This window comes from Pogona vitticeps, chromosome 1 (genome assembly GCF_051106095.1).
Source record: "Pogona vitticeps strain Pit_001003342236 chromosome 1, PviZW2.1, whole genome shotgun sequence".
In the NCBI taxonomy this organism is placed as follows: Eukaryota; Metazoa; Chordata; class Lepidosauria; order Squamata; family Agamidae; genus Pogona; species Pogona vitticeps.
The window spans coordinates 75734132-75754738 of NC_135783.1; the positions used below are offsets into that span (position 1 = coordinate 75734132).

At 39.3% G+C, this 20607-nt stretch overlaps 1 protein-coding gene across 2 annotated transcripts in view; it reads right to left on the reverse strand.

Moving 5' to 3' along the window:
• The window catches only part of LOC110087497 (SAM and SH3 domain-containing protein 1), a 725270-nt gene that overhangs the window by 642187 nt on the left and 62476 nt on the right, over nt 1-20607 (reverse strand). The gene's annotated exons all lie outside the window — the stretch shown is intronic.

Here is a 20607-nt window from a genome sequence, read left to right on the forward strand (position 1 = left end):
CCAGTTTAAATGGATCAAGACTATTTGTGTCCTCCAAGAATGCCTGCAGCTGGTTCATCCCACCACTATCTCAGTTTACTCATGAATAGGATGTTGGTGAGTGATTGAACATTGTTCAAATCATCCATCACCAATTTGGGCTTTTTTAGAATGTGCCTTGCTATCTTCTCCTTCAAGTAAGAAGAAGGTAGCCCTCCTGGAGAGAGAAGTAAATGATCTGCAGGGCCCATTCCACAGTTACATCCCTGGCCATTTTTAGGAGCCAGGAGGGACATGTGTCTAACTAAGAGGTGGTGGCTTTACAATGTGCCAGAGCCTTGTCAATGTCATCAGGCTGGAATTGGTTCAAAGCAACTAGACAAGACAAGTGCATAAGACATCTCAATGAAATGGCCTTAATCTTAGTTCGGATATGTGCTGCAAAGCAAGTGCAGTACAAGATAAGCAAGTACAAGGTATAATACAAGGTAAGGAAGTGGTGGAAAATATAAGATGAACATTATAGTCAACAATCAAGAATCACATTAAGTTTTGCAAGTTATTTGTATAATAGTGAAAGGGAATATTTCGGAACAAACAACTGCTTACACCTAATCACAAAATTAATAATGCAAAAGCTCATCAGCTTAGAAAGGGAAAATAACTCATATTTAAAATAGATTTTGTTCATACAATTGTAGTTAACTTATGTCTCCAATTGAAGCTTATGCCAGATTTATTTCTCAGCTAAAAAGGTAGTGAATTCACAGATTTCTTTTTAAAAGAAAGGACCAACAAATAATGTTGTTTACTAAGGGACTTTGCCTCAGTAGACATCTGGCAAATTCACAGATTAATTAATACATTCATTAATTAGACAGCTGTACTGTTAGAAGAAAATGTAATTGTTTGAATTAATAACCCTTCTAATGAATCCTAAAGAAAATCATCACCCTTATAGCTGAGAAAATGCTGACTTCCTAAATGCCCAGCTGCATAATTAACATCATCATTTGGAAACACACTAGATAAGGACAGACTGACTTGCAGCAACATATACAAAATAGGAACTCTGTTGAAGAAATCTTTTAAAAGTGTCCATGGCCTTTTTTTCAACACGCAGAAACAGCCCCACTACAACTGTGCAACACATCTGTCTTTGGGCTTAATGATTTTATAGAATAAAATTATGGGACTGATAGAAGGGACAATAATGAAAATCAATTGAGATGCAAATGCTGAAATCCCATGCTTAGTATAGTAAGTCACTACAGTAGGCCCTGCAGTAGAGTTTGGTGAGTCAACAACTCTGTAAGTTCCACTGATTCAGTGGGTCTACTTTATTTGTGTAAGATATAGGAACCAACAATAACCTCTCCTAAGCATCTCTGGTACTCCACACGGACAGTTTTGAACACACTACCACTACTATCACTATTACAGCTGTTATTGATACAGTGGTGCCTCAACTTATGAACATCCCGACTTACGACCAATTTGAGTTATGACCAGCTCCGGCAACAAAATTCTGATTGAGTTATGATGGGAAAAAAAGGCAGGGAAAAAGGCGGAGAATTCAAACTGCTAACCGATGGTGGCAAAGAGGCTGCTTCTTTGTAGCTCTTTCACACCAGCAGTTAGAGAGTGTGCGTTCGGAGGAGCCTTTGGACTGCCTGGTAAGGTGCTGCTTTCTGCTTTTTAAAACTGTTCTGGGTGGGCTTTGCAGCTTAGTTTTGGGCTGTGGGGGTTATGTTTCTGTGCTGTGATGGGTCTTGCAGGTTTTTTTTTCTTTTGGGGGTTTTTTCCCCCATTTCCTATGGGTCTTGCAGTTTTGTTTTGTTTTGTTTTGTTTTGCATTTCCGATGGGTCTTGCAGAATTTGTTTGCTTTTTGGGGTTTTTTCCCCTTTGGCCAGAACAGATTAATCGCATCTCCGATGGGTCTTGCAGCTGCCGAAAAGGCCCTTTGTCTACAAGCCATTCCTCTTAGCTCCTTGAGGGACGACTCTTTGAAAAGGGCCCCCTGTCTAGATCTTAACTGCCAGGCAGGCTCATATGGAAGGAGGTCCTTCAGGTATCCAAGACCCAAGCCATTTAGGGCTTTATATGTCAAAACAAGCACTTTGAATTGGGCCCGGGCAGCAACTGGTAGCCAATGTAACTTATACAGAATCGGCTTGATATGTTCCCAAGTGGCCCCACCACTCACCAGCCATGCAGCTTGATTCTGGACCAGTTGCAGCCACTGGACCGTCTACAAAGGCAGCCCCACGTAGAGCGCATTGCAATAAACTCTATGAGATGTTACCATTGCATGCGTAACTGTCATGCTCGTCCAGGTAGGGCCGTAGCTGATACAATTTCCGCAGCTGAAGGAAGGCACCCTGGCCACTGAGTCTACCTGGGCTTCCAGAGTTGGATTGGGGTCCAGGAGCATCCCCAGGCTGTGGACCCTGTCCCTTAGAGTGAGTGTACACCACCCTCCTCTCCCCAGCCAGGTCTATGTAATGCACGCCAGATCAGCACCCTCACCCAGAATTACATCATGGATGAGGGCAGTCTTATTTTGTACTGACCTGGTGTTCATCAACAGCACCGTGTGGTTTGAGGGTTTGCTGATATGGTCACCTGATATCATCTGGTTGGGGGTAAGACAAGAAGAGGGGATAGATGTAAGATATCTAACATCTCTTCTCCTACATGGGCATGTCCTACCCCCACCATCATTCCTTCCCCTACCCAGCACCACCTCAATGGCTGCCCCCTCCAGTGCCACCCTCCCTTCCTGTTCCCTTAGATCCACTGTGGGTCTCTATGCAACCTGATGCCAATTAATAATAACAATTAAAAACAACAACAACACACCCTTCTAAAGCCCCTTCTCCCCTCCAAGCCAGGTGGTTGATGTTGAGGATGGGGTTGGGCAGCCAGAGGCAGCAATGGCCCAGTCCTGCAAGGCCGAGGGAGTCCAGGCCAAACTCCCCCAGGAAGGCTGGCCACCGACAGCAGCCAGCCACACTGTCTCTCACCCAGTGCCTGAAGGATGGCAGATGACAAAAAAGACTCCCCTGTAAGCAGGAATGCTGGTTACGACCATCTTCTGGAATGGATTAAGTTCATAAATCGAGGCACCACTGTGTTAGCATATACTACAGCATAGAAGATGGGTACCTACATCCATGAACTTTGCACAAAAAAGAGTAGTTTATTTTTGAATGTTATGTAAAATCATTTTTTAAAAAAAATACAGAGAAATAACACCAATGAAGATCCACAGTCTTTTCTCTTTATTTCATGTCAGTTTGATTCTTTGTAATAGAACAAATCTGGGCGAGATTTCCTCCCACTGCAGTACAGCAATTGTCAGGGATGCTGGCAAGTCTTTGCGTCTGAGTTCCAAGTTTAAGTCTTTGGTATCAAGCCTCGAGCCCTAAGTCCGAGTCTCTATAAAAACAAGCTGTTCTGGATTTTCCCCGATTGCTGCTTCTTTGAGAAGTTGGAGTAGAACAAGACAAAGATGGAAAGCTATTAAGAAGGCTAACTAGGAGTTGCTCTCTTCTGGAAGAATGAGATGTGATGTTCTCAGTCTTGCCATGTTGAGGATCCCAACCCAGACTCCCTCTGCAACAAAGATTTCCCAGCTTCCCATGAAAATTACACCTCAGTCAATTTCTCTTGGTTAAAAAATTTTAATCTTTTTTTCTGCAAACTTCCAAATTTTGTGCAATTTAATCCACTTTCTCGGAATGCTGCACAGTAAATATGCCATTTTGTTCAAGATTTTTAAAATCCTGTATATCTTGGTATTACGTCTTCCTTTTCCAGGTGTATCTTATAAAGCAAAAATTCTGTTATGTGCAGAAAAGTAACAATCTTCCACAGTTTCATGTTTCTCTGGACCTTTCCTGGTGAATCCTGCACATAAAAGACTCAACTCTGAGTAAGGAATTTTTAACAATTCTGTGTGGCCTAAGGATGTCTTCTTTCTAGATGAATCCTACACAAAAGATGCCATTCTAGGCAGGTATAATAATATACAGTTTGGTATTTCTTCTTGGGGGAAAATGACCATAAAGCATTTGCTAAATCCCCACAAGATTTTCTATTACATTTCTTGAGAGAGAAATTTCACACAGAGAAAGCTTGCTGTGAGAAGAAAATATTTTTCCCCTGTTAGAGTCTGTCCCAGAGTGAGAGGCTGCATGATTCATATCCCTAGTCAGTTGTACAATTCAGGCCAGAGCTTGGGATGGTTTTGATGAGGGATTGAAATTCATAGACTATCTCCACCAATATGACCAATGGGGAATCTGGGAATTGTAGTCCAACTCTCAGTTTTAATCCAGAGAAGCAACTTTTCCAGAATGAAACCCTGGAGTCCAAAAAGGAATGTTAGACATATTCAGAGGACTTGGTTTGCTGAGTCGGTTTTGTTCTGCATTCCTTTAAAACAGTATCATATACTGCATCATCAAACATAATTTGCTATGTGATTATAAGAAATACAGTGGTGCCCCGCATAGCAAGGTTAATCCGTTCCGGATTAACCATCACTATTCGGAAACATCGCTAAACGGAATAGAAAAACCCACTGGAATGCATCAAACTTCGTTTAATGCGTTCCAATGGGCCCCAAACTCACCGTTCAGCGATGTTCCTCCATAGCGCAGGCATTTTCGCACCCTCGGTAAGCGAGGGCAGGGCGCAAAAACGCTGCGCGTGGCCATTTTGGGTCTTCCGGCAGCCATTTTGGAACCGCCGAACAGCTGTTCCCCCAACATCGCAATGCGAAGATTGGTAAGCGAAATGCTTACCAATCGTCGCAAAGCGATTTTTCCCCATTGGAACCATCGATATGCGATCGCATTAGCGATCCCAAAAAAGGATCGCTATGCGAATTCGTCGTTAAATGGTGCGCTCGTTATGCGAGGCACCACTGTATAAGAAAGGCATAGGCAATACAGAAGTTGCTGCTGCTGGTGTTCAGCTATTTTTGTACTGCTATTCATTCACAGATTGACCCAGAACAAAGTTTTAAATTAATTTTAAAGGGGCCTACATGTAATTAACTTAAGCATAGAAGATAGTCATATAATTTTTTCACATGAATTTATAAATTAAAAGCAAAATTAAGAATAAGGTGTGTGCAAAAAGAAAGACAGAAGAAAAGAGTATAGCCAGAACAGAAACTGATGGAGAAACAGATTTTCCTCTTGCCTTCTTCTTTTCTCATTTATTCCAGATATTATTCAATGGCCTAGGAAATAGCAAATGAAAATCTTGTTGTATCAGCAGAAATCTGTTTGCTTTATGTGAGGTTAACTAAGGGCTCAATCACACATGAGAAAAGAACTCCAGTTATACTGATTCTTTTCATCCTCTGTTGTACTGATACATTTTTTAGCAATCATGTGGTATATATATTGATGGCAGCATTCACATTGTTTTTAACTGTATTTATTTGTTTCTTTCTATTTGAAATGTTACAGCAAGCTACATTGCTCTAATTTTGTATTGATTCATTTTCTCTACTATTTCTTTGGGTAATCAGCCATCCATTGTCCTTTTAAAGAAAAAAATCCAAAATAATATATAAATAGAGCAGTGTGAGCCTTTTCTCCTCCTTCCCTTTTCCCTTCCCTCCTTTACTCACTTGTCCTTTTCCTTATTTCGCTGCATGTCTCTCCCTCTCAGTTCTTGCTTTCATTTTCCTTTTTCCTTTTTCACAGCATCAGGAGGAGGAAGCAGGTTTTAAAAGACTTGCAAAATTAAGAACAGGGTGAAAAAAGAGGAAGATGAATGCTACTCCCCTTTCTTTACAATTCAAAGCAGGAAATGTCCCTTTCTCAAGCCCACTTTCACCCACAAGGCAGCATGGAAGGCTTTCTTCTTTTGAGCACATATTTATGTTGTTTTTGTGGCAGCAGCTGCTTCTAGTAATTTATTGATATTGGGACTTGGAAACCATACTTCTCTTAATGCAGCCAAAAATGCCATTTGCCTTTTTTGTAGCCACATCACACTGTTGGCTGATATTCAGCTTGTGGTCTATGATGATTGTAAGATCCCTCTCACTTGTACTTTTGCTGAGCCAGATATCCTTCATCTTGTAACTGCGCATTTGCTTTATTTTTCCAAGGTGTAGTACTTTGCACTTATCCCTGCTGAATTTCATTTTGTTGTTTTCAGCCCAGTGCTCCAGCCTATCAATATCATTTTGAATCTTGTTTCTGTCTTCCAGGGTATTAGCTGGAATTAGCTGGAATCTAAAAAATCCACTGAATTTTGTGTCATCCACAAATTCGACAAGCATTCCCTCAACTCCCACATCCAAGTCATTAATAAAAATGTTGAAGAGCACTGGACCCAGGACTGAGCCTTGTGGTAACCCAATTCTTACCTCCTGCCAGTTGGAGAAGGGGCCATTAATCATCACCCTCTGAATACGATTCTGTAATCAATTGTGTATCCACCTGACGCTTGATCTATCCAGCCCACACCTTGGTAGCTTGCTAATCAGGATATCATGGGGCACTTTGTCAAAAGCTTTACTAAAGTCATACTATGTCTACAACATTCCCTCTGTCTATCAGGAAGGTTACCCAATTAAAAAATTAGATCAAATTAGTCTGACAGGATTTGTTCTTGACAAATCCATATTGGCTTCTAGTTATTACTGCACTGTTTTCTAAGCACTTGCATAGTGACTGTTTTATAATTTGTTCCAGAATTTTCCCTGGGATTGACATCAGGTGGACTGGCCTGTAGTTCCCAGATTCCTTTTTGCCCTTTTTGAAGACAGGGACAACATTAGGCCTCCTCCAATCACCTGGCACCTCACCCACTTCCCATGATTTCAAGAAAATAATGGACAGTGGTTCTGAGAGTTCTTCGGCGAATTCACTCAGTACTCGTAGATGCAGTTCATCCGGCCCTGGTGATTTGAACTCATTCAAGGTGGTAACATATTGCTTGACTATTTGTTTATCAGTCTCCACCTGCAATCCTTTCTCTTCCACTTGCATTTCACATTTGTCTAGATCTTCATATTCTGTCCTATGGGAAAAGACTGAGGTAAAATAAGAATTGAGCACCTCTACCTTTTCCTTGTAATCTGTTGTCATTTTTCCATTTCCATTGAGTAAGCTGTGCCACTATTTCTTTTGTTGTCTTTTGCTTCACACATACCTGAAGAATGCTTTTTTATTGCTTTTAGTGAGCTGACATTTCTAGCTAATGTCAGCTCATTTTCAACTTTTGCTCTCCTAATGCCATCGCTGCATTTCCTTGCCACTTGTCTGTACTCTTCCTTGGTAATCTGGCCCTCTTTCCACTTCCTGTCCTTCCTGAGCTTTTTGTGAAGCCAAACTGGTCTTTTTTCTTTTCTTTTTCTTTTCTTTTTTTTGCTGCCTCCTAACTTTTTTTCTTTTTGGAATGGTTTGTAGTTGGGCTTTTAGAATTTTTCCTTTTTAGAAACTCCTACCCTACTAGGACTCCTTTTCTTTTTAGGATCTCCTGCCATGGGACCTTACTTATCCTTGTTCTGAGATTATTAAAATTGGAATTTTAAAAATCCAGCATATATGTGTGGCTTCACTCTGCTTTGTTTTGTTTTAATCAAGAATTCTAGTAGAACATGGTCACTCTCACGCAGAATTCCCCTTACTGCCACTTTCTCCACCAAGTCATCTCAATTGGTTAGAATCACATCAAGGATAGCTAATCCTCTAGTTTCTGTCTCAACTTTTTGTTGGAGAAAATTATCAGCCACACAAACCAAGAATTTCTGGGAAGGACTATACTTTGCAGAATTTGGCTCCCAACATACGTTCAGATAATTGAAATCTCCCATCACTACTACATCGTGTCTCTTTGACATCCTTGTAATTTGTTTTTCAAAAGTTTCATCTGCTTCCTCTTCTTGATTGGTAGCCGACTCCAACTACCAAGTACCTTTTGTTTTTTGCTCAAACTAGATTGATCCAGATGCTTGTGATGGGACAGCCAATCTCCTCCTCCTTTATTTCTGTGCAGGAATGTTTTGTGTTTTTTTTTTTGTTTGTTTGTTTTGCATACACTGCAACTCCACCTCCCTTTCTCTCTGTTCTTTCTGAAAAATTTATATCCTTCAATTGTTGTATTCCAGTCATGGGAGTCATCCAACCATGTTTCAATTATCCCTATCAAGTCATATTTGCCATCCTGAAGTAAAATTTCCAGTTCTTCTTGTTTGTTTCCCATACTCCTGGCATTCATATATAGACACAGGAGTTTGTGTGATTTGCAGCCTGTTTGTTTTTGTACATTTTTATGAATATAATTCATGTTAATGTTATTATTGACCCCCTACTTGAACACTTTGGTCTGTTTCTCTTATGGTGAGTAAGGCTTCATCTATCTTGAACTCTGTGCTTGCATTTTCCTTCCCCTTCCAATTCAGTTTAAAGCCCTTCCCAGTCCTTGATAGGTGCAAGCCATCTCTTGCTAGCAGTCCTTCTTCCAGGAACATTAAAAAATAAAATAAAGAGGATACAAGTGCAGTGACCATGAAGTAGCCACAGCAGCTCAAAACCCAATCTCTTTGCAAAGGAAATAAATTGACAGTGATGTTCACACATGCAGAAACAATAAGGTACAATTTTAAACTACCCTCCTGGCAAAGAGGAAAAACTACCCTCCTGGCAAATGAATCAATGTTAGCCATGCATCATGTGAACAGAAAGTTTTGTAATTTGGCCAAAAGAATGGCCAAAATTGTATATTTGGCTTCTTTTGGCAAGTGTAATTATAAGACAGAGCACTAGCAGCAGCTGCATTGAAAGGCAAATGGTGGCAGAACAGTAGTGAACAGAGCATATGGTGAGTTAAATCCAATTCTGAGACTAACTGGAGTGGACCCATGGAACCATTGGAGCTTATATTACAGATAACGACAAGTCCCACCCATTCAGTGGGTATACTCTAATTAAGACTTACAAATGGATTTAGTTTAATAACAGTTTTAGTCAAGAAAGTGGGAAAAGATCACAAAGCATTACCATGAATAACATGTATTCTCCAATATGAAACTGAAGAAAAATGTTTTTCACAGCATCCCAACACAACTAAAATAAATGAAATGTGAGATACAACATGTCATCATAAGAAGAATGATCTTTGCTGACTTTCCCAATATTCTGAAATTGAAAATTTCAGATTTGGTTTAGGAATATTGATGTAAGATTTATTTCAAGGATACTGCCACCCATGTCTTATTACTATGCTGTTAGGCAAAGACAGACATCAATTTAGAGTCTTGTGAGTGCAGTCAATAAACGCATTTCATCACTATTCCTGCAATAACAAATATCCCTGCAGAAATGTGTTTGACAAGCATAAAAAGAATTAACGGAAAACAGAATGATTTATTGCTTACATTAGATTGACCACTGAATGAAACTCAGAAAGATTGGGCAGCTGGGTAAACTGGTGAAGAATAAATCAATAATATAGCTATTTTAAAAATAGATTCCCTTAACTCCTAACTTCAAATGCTTGACTCTCTCTTATGCTCATATCATGTTGTCAATCATGTTTATTGAAACTCAGCTGGCGGACCAAACTGGGTGCTTACCATTCAAGGACCTAGATAGAAACAAGGCAATAAATTGTTCTGTTTCCAAATAATTTATTTCTAGTCTAATATACAAACACTTGATGTATTATTTTTAAAAAGCTAGAAAACAAAGGCATCACAGAGCGATAGTTGGCTGAAGCTACTAAGTGTCAACCACTGCAGCATTTTGAAAGGACAAAGATATATATTTCAAAAGTTGCCCTTAGGCATAGAAAGTCTGCTCTTCACATGAGTATGGCAGCTGTTTGGTAACTAATATGATGCTGAATCAGTAGGTCTGAGACAGAAGGAATATGTATAGTTTCTGGACAATTTTGGTAGTTTCTTAGCATGTGACCTAAATTTAGTGATAACCCATAGAAAACAACAGAGATTTTAAAAAGAGAACAATGCACGGACATTAAGAGATGACATCTCGCATATTTAAAAGAAAATATGTACACATTGTCTGCGTACATGATCCAATTAGACATGGGAGCTTCATATTTGTATGTGCTGGAATACGAATATGAAACTCGGCAGCACAGGTGCCATAGTGGTCTATTCCCTCCCCCCGAGCCAACCTGGTCCACTCACTGGGCTCCTTGCAGTGTGCACATCTGATAATGGCAACATCGTGCCAATTGCAGAATTAGTCCTGCTGGCACTGCCTCGCTTCTCCTCTCAGCTGGCCACTCAGCAGCTGTTTATATTAGGACACTGTTCTAATATAAATGACTGAACGAATGTAAATGAGTAAAGCTTCATGTTTATAAAGCTTGTAGCTTAGCAGCGGCTGAAAATATCTATATGTGTAAGTTCCATTGCACAAAGCTGGATATCATCATATGTGGATATGAAACATTTCATATTCCCATCTCCTTGTCCCCACTCTTTGTAAGTAATCCCTGTCATTATTAGGAACCCGTAAAGGCTGCAGACAATAAGGGAAAAATCACTGCCATTGGTAAAATCATCCTACCAGTGATGATTTTCATTAATTAAAGACTTCCTCTTCCTTTCTCACAGTCTTCACTGGTTCCTGATGATAAAAGGGATTATTCAGGATCCATGGGGGCCATTGGATGGGAAAAGAAAAAATTTTAATTTGCAAAAAATGGCCTTGGTTTATGACATCATCAGCCTTACACTGGAGAACATACACAAATAGGATTCCAGCCACTGTCACCCAAAATAGAGACCAACTGCAGGGTAGAAACAGAAAAGCTGTTATTTTGTAATAGTATAACCAGAGCTTGGAAATAACATGTTATAAGTAACAAGGCTATCTCTACCATGTTGCTTTTGAGAATTCCAAAGGTACTGTTGTGAACTTTTAAATACCTTTTAGCAGCAACATGTTATGTTTGGTGTATTCCATAATGTTTACCAACTACTTTCAAACAATATACAGGAGTTCAAATTTTTTAGCCATTTATATAGTTTTGAATTTTTTTAAAAAGTCAATTAAAAGTAATGGAAAAGCAATTGATGAATTAATATTAAAACAATGTCTAATATAAATGATAAGTTACTTCTCATAGGAACTTAACACTGATTAGTAGCTTTGTAAAATAATGTTCCAAGCTCTGTTGAGAACAATGGTTGGGTTTTGTTTTTTTGTTTTATATTACTGTGTTATAAATTTTTAACAGCCTTTAGTTCAATAAACTCATTAATAATATGGGTTATAAAATTTTCATAACTAAACATGAAAATAAAATTATCATGCATATTTAATTTTGTTGCTGAATGCAAAACACTTTTATAAATGGATATCAAGCTGTGTCTATGTGAGATTGTGACGCAAAGAGATTGGAAGGCAGGAGCAAGCTATGATGTAGCAGGCTAGGGCATTCAAAAGGATTTGACCACAAAGCTCCATGTGAAGATGGTACCTATTTCTACAAAGATTTATTCTGGACTGCTGAACAAATAAAAAAAAACTACACCGTTTCAAAATTACTAGTAACTATCCAGTCTCTGACACTTGTGAGTTCTTGGGTTAGGGTGCGACCTGTACTAGCTGAACTGGCTGGGAGCTGTGTAAGCAGACAGTAAGGGTCCATCCACATTTCAGAAATGAAAACCAAAATGGGTTCAAATTTTCTCACATCCATGGTACCAGAGCTATCTGCTGGTATCTGCACAAGGTAGTGCTTTGTCAACAAGCTCAAAATTGAACAAAAAAGCAACCCTTGCTTTGCAGGTTTTTGTTTTTTGTTTAAAAAAAAAAATCCACTGTGTGGTGGTGCACGTTTCTCTTGCTTTGCTCCACCTTGCTCTGATGCACAATGTGTTAGTGTGGTTAGTGTTGATATGCATGCTGATTAGAGATGGGCACAAATTTTTAAAGAAGAATCACCAAATTCATTCAAAAATTGCTAATTAATCAATTTATATTCATACAAATCAATGCCCCTGTTGAATACAAATCAACAAATTTTTAGCAGTTTTGTTTCATCGATTTGTTTGGCTATAGAATGCCCCCTCAGGCACCTAGAGACACCAAAATCACAGAGAATCTTCCCTTGATTCTACTGCCTCTCTTCTATAATCCCTCCAAGTTTGATGAAGATTAGGTTTCCCCAAACCAGTAGCTAAAGGGCACTTGAATGGAGGACCCATTTTTTGGATGTATAACTTGGATGTCTGAAACCCAATCTTCACCAAGCTTGGAGGGCTTGTAGAGAAGAATCAAGGGAAGCTCCTCTGTGATTTTGGTATTTTTAGGTGCCTGGGGGGAACTTTCTTGGGAGACTCTCCTTATGGGTAAATAACCTGGACATCCGAAACCCAAACTTCACCAAACTGGCATGGCTTGTAGAAGAGATTCAGGGGAAGCTTACCTATGAATTTGATCTCTCTAGGTACTTGGGAGGCAGGAAAAAATATCATAATTTAGAAAAAATAATAAATTTATATTCTTGATTCAACAACCTTTATTAATTATGAATCAAAATAAATCACAATTTTTAAAATTTGTACTCATCTCTAATGTTGATCCACATGTACTACATATGTGTGTGTGTGTGTGTGTGTGTGTGTGTGTGTCATTTGATTTCATTTCCTTATGAGCATTTTTTGCTGGTTAATCTCTAGTCTCCTTTACTTAATGCTGCTCTAATTTAATTTTCTTTGGATATCAGCTGTTCCTGCATATTTTTTTAAAAAATATATTCACTTGTAGCACAGAAGTGAAAACTGAAATGAAAAACAAATATACGACAAACTGAAAGTTTATGAATGGTGGATGGGGAAAAAACAAGGAGAAGAGAGTGAAGCTGTGGGGGGAGGGCAAAGATGAAATCAGGTGTTCCTGCATTTTTAAAAAATATTGTCACTGGCCAACATTCATTCCTTAGTGTAGAAAATTACAGTAGAGCAGGCCCATTGAATCAATGTAGACTTTGTGGGTCAATTTTTCTGTAAGTTCTATTGACTCAAATGGGCCTACTTAACCTACAACTTTATTTAGCCTAGTAAATCACAGTTAGGGCAGGCCTATTTGAACCAATGGAACATATGGAGGAGGTGACTTATTAAATGCCAGTTGATTAAATGGTCCTTCTCTAGTGCCATTTACTACACCAAGCAATGGGATTTTGGCCACCGTTGCACCATGTCACAGAAATGAAAACCAAAAATAGTAACATAAAATTAGGAACTTTGGTGGTTAAAACCTGAGGGTTTGAGAATGGGAAAGGAGAAGAGGGTAAAGTTGGGGGAAGAGGGCAGGGATGAAAACAGATCTTGATTTTGCAACTGAAACTTGGTTTGTGAGCTGGCAAGCAATGTTTGTATTCCACTCCTAGTTATAGGCCTGCATATTTTATCAGTTGTATAATGTATACAATATATATTTGAAAATATTATTTGGAGAATTTTCATCTTCATAATACTTCCAGCATTTGAGAAACTGGCATACAATATTTTTTTAAAAAGTAGAAATGTTTAAACAAGGCAGGTTAAATGCTCAAAAATTAACATTTCTTGGCGGACTTGATGGATCAAGAAGTCAGTGAATAATCCTATTATTAAAAAGTCATATGTCAGAGATTGTGGCGAAGAGCTTCAACAATAATTTCTATAACTACCATGAACATTAATTCTAGTGACCTGTGTCTGTTTCGGATTGTATGTAAATTTATTTTCACATTCTGATGTTTGTAATAACACATATTTGCAGTGTATAATACAGATGTTACAAGTATTCAGCCAGGCTGAAACTGAATATGGCTTTGTGTCAATGCCCCCCCCCAAAAAAAAACAGGACAGAAAATGCATTTCAAGATCCTGATATACAGACTCTCAAGTGGGGGGAGGCTCTCTGAAGCTGAATTCATTATAGAGCTTGAAAAATTGGCCAGTATTAGGTGATGATAACTCGTTTGCTGAACAAGAACTCAAGGCACTGCCAAAGGCTTTAGATGGCATATGAAAGAAGATAATTATCATAATAAGGATTGATAAGGGAAGTATTGCTGCTGTTAGTACTATATTAAATGGGAACTGAACAGTTTAGCAGTTCTGTAATTCATATAATAATAAATTCATTTGCACAGGCTTTTGTGTGCAAGCAGCAAAACCTCTGACATTGTGTAAAATTAAGAAAGCCACATTTAAAAATAAACAGTTCTGTGCTTTAGAAAACAATCAGGCATGGCTGGTTGAAGAACACCATCTACTTAGTTCTCAAATTACAAATAAAACATGAATGCATACCTGTCAGTATGAAGTAATGTGCAGAATTTAAGTAATTCTTGAGTTTAATCTCTGGGTCAAAAAAGGTTTCTCATATTGAAGTTAACGTAAGGTTTCCAAGCCTGGGCATTCATTTCTGCCCACTGTGAAATGAATTGGGGTATATGTAAGCCAAAGATCAGCTCCTGAACACTTCTTCCTTAGGTTCAGGTAGAAAAATACTACTTGAACAGGTCCTTAAGTAAAGAGGTTGAACTCTTAAGGTTTTCCACCTAATGGCTTTGAAAACTAGTAATATAAACTGTAAAAAATGTATTGTGAAATTAGATTTTTCCTTAACAGTGGTGTAATGACAGAGCAGCAATTTAAGAGAGAAAATATATAGGCTGTACAAAAGAAAGCTGACAGGAGTTTTATTCAGCTATATTTAACATTGTGTCATAGGGGATGTGGTGGTGCTGCGGGTTAAACCGCCGAAGTCTTTGTGTGCTGCAGGGTCAGAAGACCAGCAGTCGTAAGATCAAATCCACGCGACGGAGTGAGCTCCTGTCGCTTTGTCCCAGCTCCTCACCAACCTAGCAGTTTGAAAGCATGCAAATGCGAGTAGATAAATAGGTACCACCTCGGTGGGAAGGTAAACAGCACTCTGTGTACAGCCACACTGGCCACGTGACAATGGAAACTGTCTTCGGACAAACGCTGGCTCTACGGCTTGGAAACGGGGATGAGCACCGCCCCCTAGAGTCGGACACGACTGACTAAATGTCAAGGGGAACCTTTACCTTTACATAGACTGTACTGTACTCTAGGAAATCATAGAAAGTTTACGAGCAGTGTGATTTGTCCAGGAAAATATGGATGGAAAGATATATAACCGGACTACAGAGAAACATATACTGTATGTGTGAATCCTTCTGTGTTGCAAATTTGCTTACACAAATCATATAGGTACATTGATTCTGTTATGAACAGTTATATTCACTCAAAAAGTAATTCTAATTTATGACATCATACATACATATATAATTTATGACATCATACATACATATATAATGTATGTATGTGTGTGTGTGTATATATATATATATATATATATATATATATATATATATATATATGTACTGTATATTATAATGTTTTCAAATATATATTATATACATTATACAACTGAGGGGTCCTTGAATACTTTTAACCAGATTTTTTGGGGGGGAGGGGACACAAGAGTTTCAGTGAGAAGAAGGAAGAACTGTCAAAAATCACTGTCCCATTCCTCTTGCTCAAGCAGAATTCTGATCAGCACAAATCTGGATACAACTGATGTTCATTTTAGCAGCATCAATGCACCATTAAGCATCTAACTAACAAGCAACTATTCATTATATGCAATTTACAAGTCCTCTTTACTTCAGTCTGTGGAGATCTGTTGCCTGTCAGAGCAGACATTATACAGGTCTTGATTAATAACAAAGATCAGACCTGGTATTTGCTTCCAATGGAGTTTTATTTTTTTTTTTCAATGTGAAGGAATGGCGATGGCCCCTTTCTCCTACTTCACCTCACAGACATATTGTGAGGGTGAAGTAGCAAGGATGAGAGCCATGTATGCTATTCAGGGAAAGACGAGATAAATATGCAACTAGTAAAAGCTATGGAAACTCACTGGGGGAGTGGAACTGGTCAAACTCCTTACATAACTAATTTTGGAAGCCCTATTAGGTTGCTATAAGTCAGTTCTGACCTGGCACAGAACACACACAAACATTACACATGGGTTTTGGTGATAAACAGTGCATATATAGTCTTGTTTTTATCTGCTCTAACACCACCACCACCCTAAGACTGGAAAGCTGAATATAACTGCTTATATACAAGCCATGACTGACTTTCATCTTCATTGAAGGTTAGTGTGAATATGAATTATAATGACTGATTTCAATAGGAGTGCTCCCTTTCAAGTTAAAGTCCCTTTATTGGTTACTGTTCTCTATGCACTGTAGGTTTCTCTAGTGTTTATCTAGATTTTGTGTCCTCAGATCTGTGTCTGTCTAATCCATCCCCACAGGGATAGCACTTACCTTCAATATCCTCTAGACATGTTCACATGGTAAAAGAGTACTCACTGCTAACAATAACAAAAAGAAGTAGGACAACTACTTCAAAGAGAAGTGCAATATTCCTCTCTAGCTCATTAAGTGGATCTGTTTTAATAAGCCACTTGCAGTAGATACTGGACACAAACAGATGGCTCACATACAAAGCCAAACAAGCCTTAAAAGGTCCCTGGACATATATGTTCAATTGGTGGGATGTCCCACAAAAACAGAAAAAATAAATGTTCTGCCAAAAGTAATGTCTTGCTTTGCTCTGACATCCAATCTGTAAATAAATAAATGTTTGACAAATGTCAGAGGCTCAAACCATATTGCTATTTTACAAATGTCTCTCAGCTAAGTACCTTTAAGAAATGTCATAGAAGCAGCAATTGCTCTAGTTGAATGCTCTTTCAAAAATCTCAGCACCAGTTTCTTTGCTATTTGTTAAGCGATAGTTACAGTGTTCACTATCAATTTGGTTAGATTTCGGAATGTGACATGTTTGACCTTTCTAGATCCTTGGCAGTCATTAGTCTACAAGACTTCCAGAATAGTTTAGTCCTGGATATGTAGAAGGCCAAAGCCCTAGGAAAGGCTGGCATATATATCTGTTTTTCTAAATCTAAAATTTGAAATGGGAAGAATGTAGGTTGGTTGAGGTGGAAATCTGAAAACACTTTAGGGAAGAATGACAGGGAACATTGTTATCTTTTCTTTACATAATTGCAGAAAAGGTGGATCACCTCAGAGAGTATGCAGTTTGATAGCTCTCTGTGCTGATGTGACTGCAAGTAAAAACACCGTCTTATAGGACAGAAGTTTAATGTTTGAAGTGGCCATAGTCTCAAATTGTGGTTTTCTGAGCTGATTAAGGTAAGATACCACTGTGGCAATAGGAGATGAACATCTGGGTAGACATTTTTAAAGCCATTTAATGGTCAGATATCTAAAGCAACTGGGGGCATCAGAACCTTGAGGCTGCTTTGCTACAATGGCTGGCAATTATATTCTTAATGCAGAATGGGATATTCTGTTTTGTTTTAGGTGTAGCAAGAAATGCAAGATGGCACGTAGTGTGGGAGGCAAGTAGGGCTCCTGTATCGGCCTGGGAAAATACAGTGGTGCCTCGCACAACGAGTGCCTCACACAACGATAAATTCACACAACGATGGCTTTTTCTGAAAAATTTGCCACCTCACACAACGATGTTTCCTATGGGGAATTTTCGCACAACGATTTTGGGACCATGCTTCACAGAACGATTGCATTTTGGGTCCCCTGTTTCACTTAACGATGTTTTCAAAAAAGAGTGGGAAAGGTGGCTGTTTGGCAATGCTAATTTGTTTTTCTAACTGCCTGTACCCAGGATGCATTGCGCCTGTGCAGGGAAGGGATAAAAAACCTTCCCCATGCATCCTGGGTTTACTTTCCCACATGCAGTTCAAAGGTTGGCTTTGCCTCTTTGCTCTGTCTTGTGGGTGCTTTCTGTGCTGGAGAACTTTCAAAGATAAGCTTGCATTTCTTCTCCTGGGTGGGTGGTGGGTTTTACAGTGTATCTGTACTGTACAGTGGGGTCTCTACTTAAGAACTTAATCCGTATTGGAAGGTGGTTCTCAAGTTGAAAAGTTCTTATGTTGAATCTGCATTTCCCATAGGAATGCATTGAAAACCATTTAATCCGTATCTGCTCTTTTCCGTCCATAGAAACTACAGTGGAACCTCTGCTTAAGAACTTAATCCGTTTTGGAATGGTGTTCTTAAGTTGAAACGTTCTTAAGTTGAAGCAAAATTTCCCATAGGAATGGACTGAAAACCAATTAATCCGTTCTGGCTGTTTTTTTGTTATGTAGAGGTGTGTTTGTACATTGAAGCATTAGTTCCCATAGGAACTAATGCAAAGCTGGTTAATACGTACTCTACCACTAGGGGGAGAAATTTTTTTTAACCTAAGATGATCTAAGGTTAAAAAAAGAGCAGGAAAGTTTTTTTTTCCTGTTCTTATCTTGGATTTCTGTTCTCAAGTAGAAGCAAAATTTAGCAAATGGAGCTGTTCTTAAGTTGGATTGTTCTTAAGTAGGGACATTCTTAAGTAGAGACCCCACTGTACTGTATTGCAAAACTCTGATGATTTTTGCAAGGGGGAATTTGGGTCTGTCTGGCTTTGGTTATGGGGCTTTTTTCATTGGGAAAATTGCAGGGGTTTTTTTGGCTGGGGGTTTCTGTGGATTTGTGTGGGATTTGAATGCCCAAATTCAAACCTGATTTTAATTTTTTTTCCTGCATGCTGCTTCTTGATTGGGGGGGGGGGTTATGCTTTGTGTGTGTGGAATTCTGCAAGGAAATGGTTGCTGTTCTCTTGTGGCCATGCCTGCCTCTGGGATTTGGATGCCCAAGTTCAAATCTGATTTTAAAAAACAATTTAACTGCTGCCATGCTGCTTTTGATGGGGGGGGTTATGCTTTGTGTGTGTGGAATTCTGGAAGGAAGTGGTTGCTGTTCTCTTGTGGCCATGCCTGCCTCTGGGATTTGGATGCCCAAGATGAAATCTGATTTAAAAAAATTTTTAATTGCTGCCATGCTGCTTCTTGGTTGGGGGGGTCTATGCATCTCAATGGGGCAGAAATTTTTTTTACCAAAAATTAACGAAGACTCAGAAACTGTTTTAAATGCTTGGACTCGTTAGTGCAGCTTGTGAAACCTTTGCAAACTTAATCTGGCTTTGTTCTGAGTCTTCGTTAATTTTTGGTGAATTTTTTTCTCCCCCATTGAGATGCCTTGAAGCCTACTGAATGCATTTGAATGGTGGATACATTGTTTCACACAACGATGTTTCCTATGGGGATTTTCGCTGGATTATCCGGTTTTCAATGCATCTCTATGAGAAATGGTGTTTCACAGAACAATGTTTTCACAGAACATGTTTTTTTTTTTGAACCAATTAACATCGTTGTGCGAGGCACCACTGTATACACATTTCATCCATATATATTTATAGTCTGGTAGATGGCTTCCCCTCCCCTTCACAGATTGCTGCACTGCCATGGCGAAGGGGTGGTTGAGTAATTCAAAGAAGCTATGGGCTATGCCGTGCAGGGACACCCAAGACGGACAGGCCATAGTGGAAAGTTCTGACTAAACGCGATCCACCTGGAGCAGGAACTGGCAAGCCACTCCAGTATCTTTGCCAAGAAAACCCCATGAACAGAAACAAAAGGATAAAAGATATGATGCTGGAAGATGAGCCCCTCAGATTGGAAGGAGTCCAACATGCTACTGAGGAAGAGCAGAGTACAAGTACAAGTAGCTCCAGAGCTAATGAAGTGGTTGGGCCAAAGCTGAAAGGATGCTCAGCTGTGGACGTGCCTGGAAGTGAAAGGAAAGTACGATGCTGCAAAGAAAAATACTGCATAGGAACCTGGAATGTAAGCTCTATGAACCTTGGTAAGTTGGATGTGGTCAAACAGGAGATGGAAAGAATAAACATTGACATCCTAGGCATCAGTGAACTAAAATGGACAAGAATGGGCAAATTCAATTCAGGTAAAGGTAAAGGTAAAGGTTCCCCTTGACAATTTTTGTCCAGTCGTGTCCGACTCTAGGGGGCGGCGCTCATCCCGCTCTTCAAGCCATAGAGCCAGCATTTGTCCGAAGACAATCTTTCCGTGGTCACATGGCCAGTGTGATTTAGACACGGAACGCTGTTTACCTTCCCACCGAGATGGTACCTATTTATCTACTCGCATTTGCATGCTTTCGAACTGCTAGGTTGGCGGGAGCTGGGATAAGCAACGGGCGCTCACTCCGTCGCGTGGATTCGATCTTACAACTGCTTGGTCTTCTGACCCTGCAGCACAGGCTTCTGTGGTTTAGCCCACAGCGCCACCACGTCCCATAAAAAAAAATTCAATTCAGACGATTATCATATCTACTACTGTGGGCAAGAATCCCATAGAAGGAATGAAGTAGCCCTCATAGTCAACAAAAGTGGGAAAAGCTGTACTGGGATACAATCTCAAAAATGATAGAATTTTCAATAAGAATCCAAGGCAGACCTTTCAACATCACAGTCATCCAAGTTTATGCACCAACCACCAATGCTGAAGAGGCTGAAATTGACCAATTCTATGAAGACTTATAACCCCTTCTAGAACTGACACCAAAGAAAGATGTTCTTCTCATTATAGGGGACTGGAATGTTAAAGTAGGGAGTCAAGAGATAAAAGGGACAACACATAAGT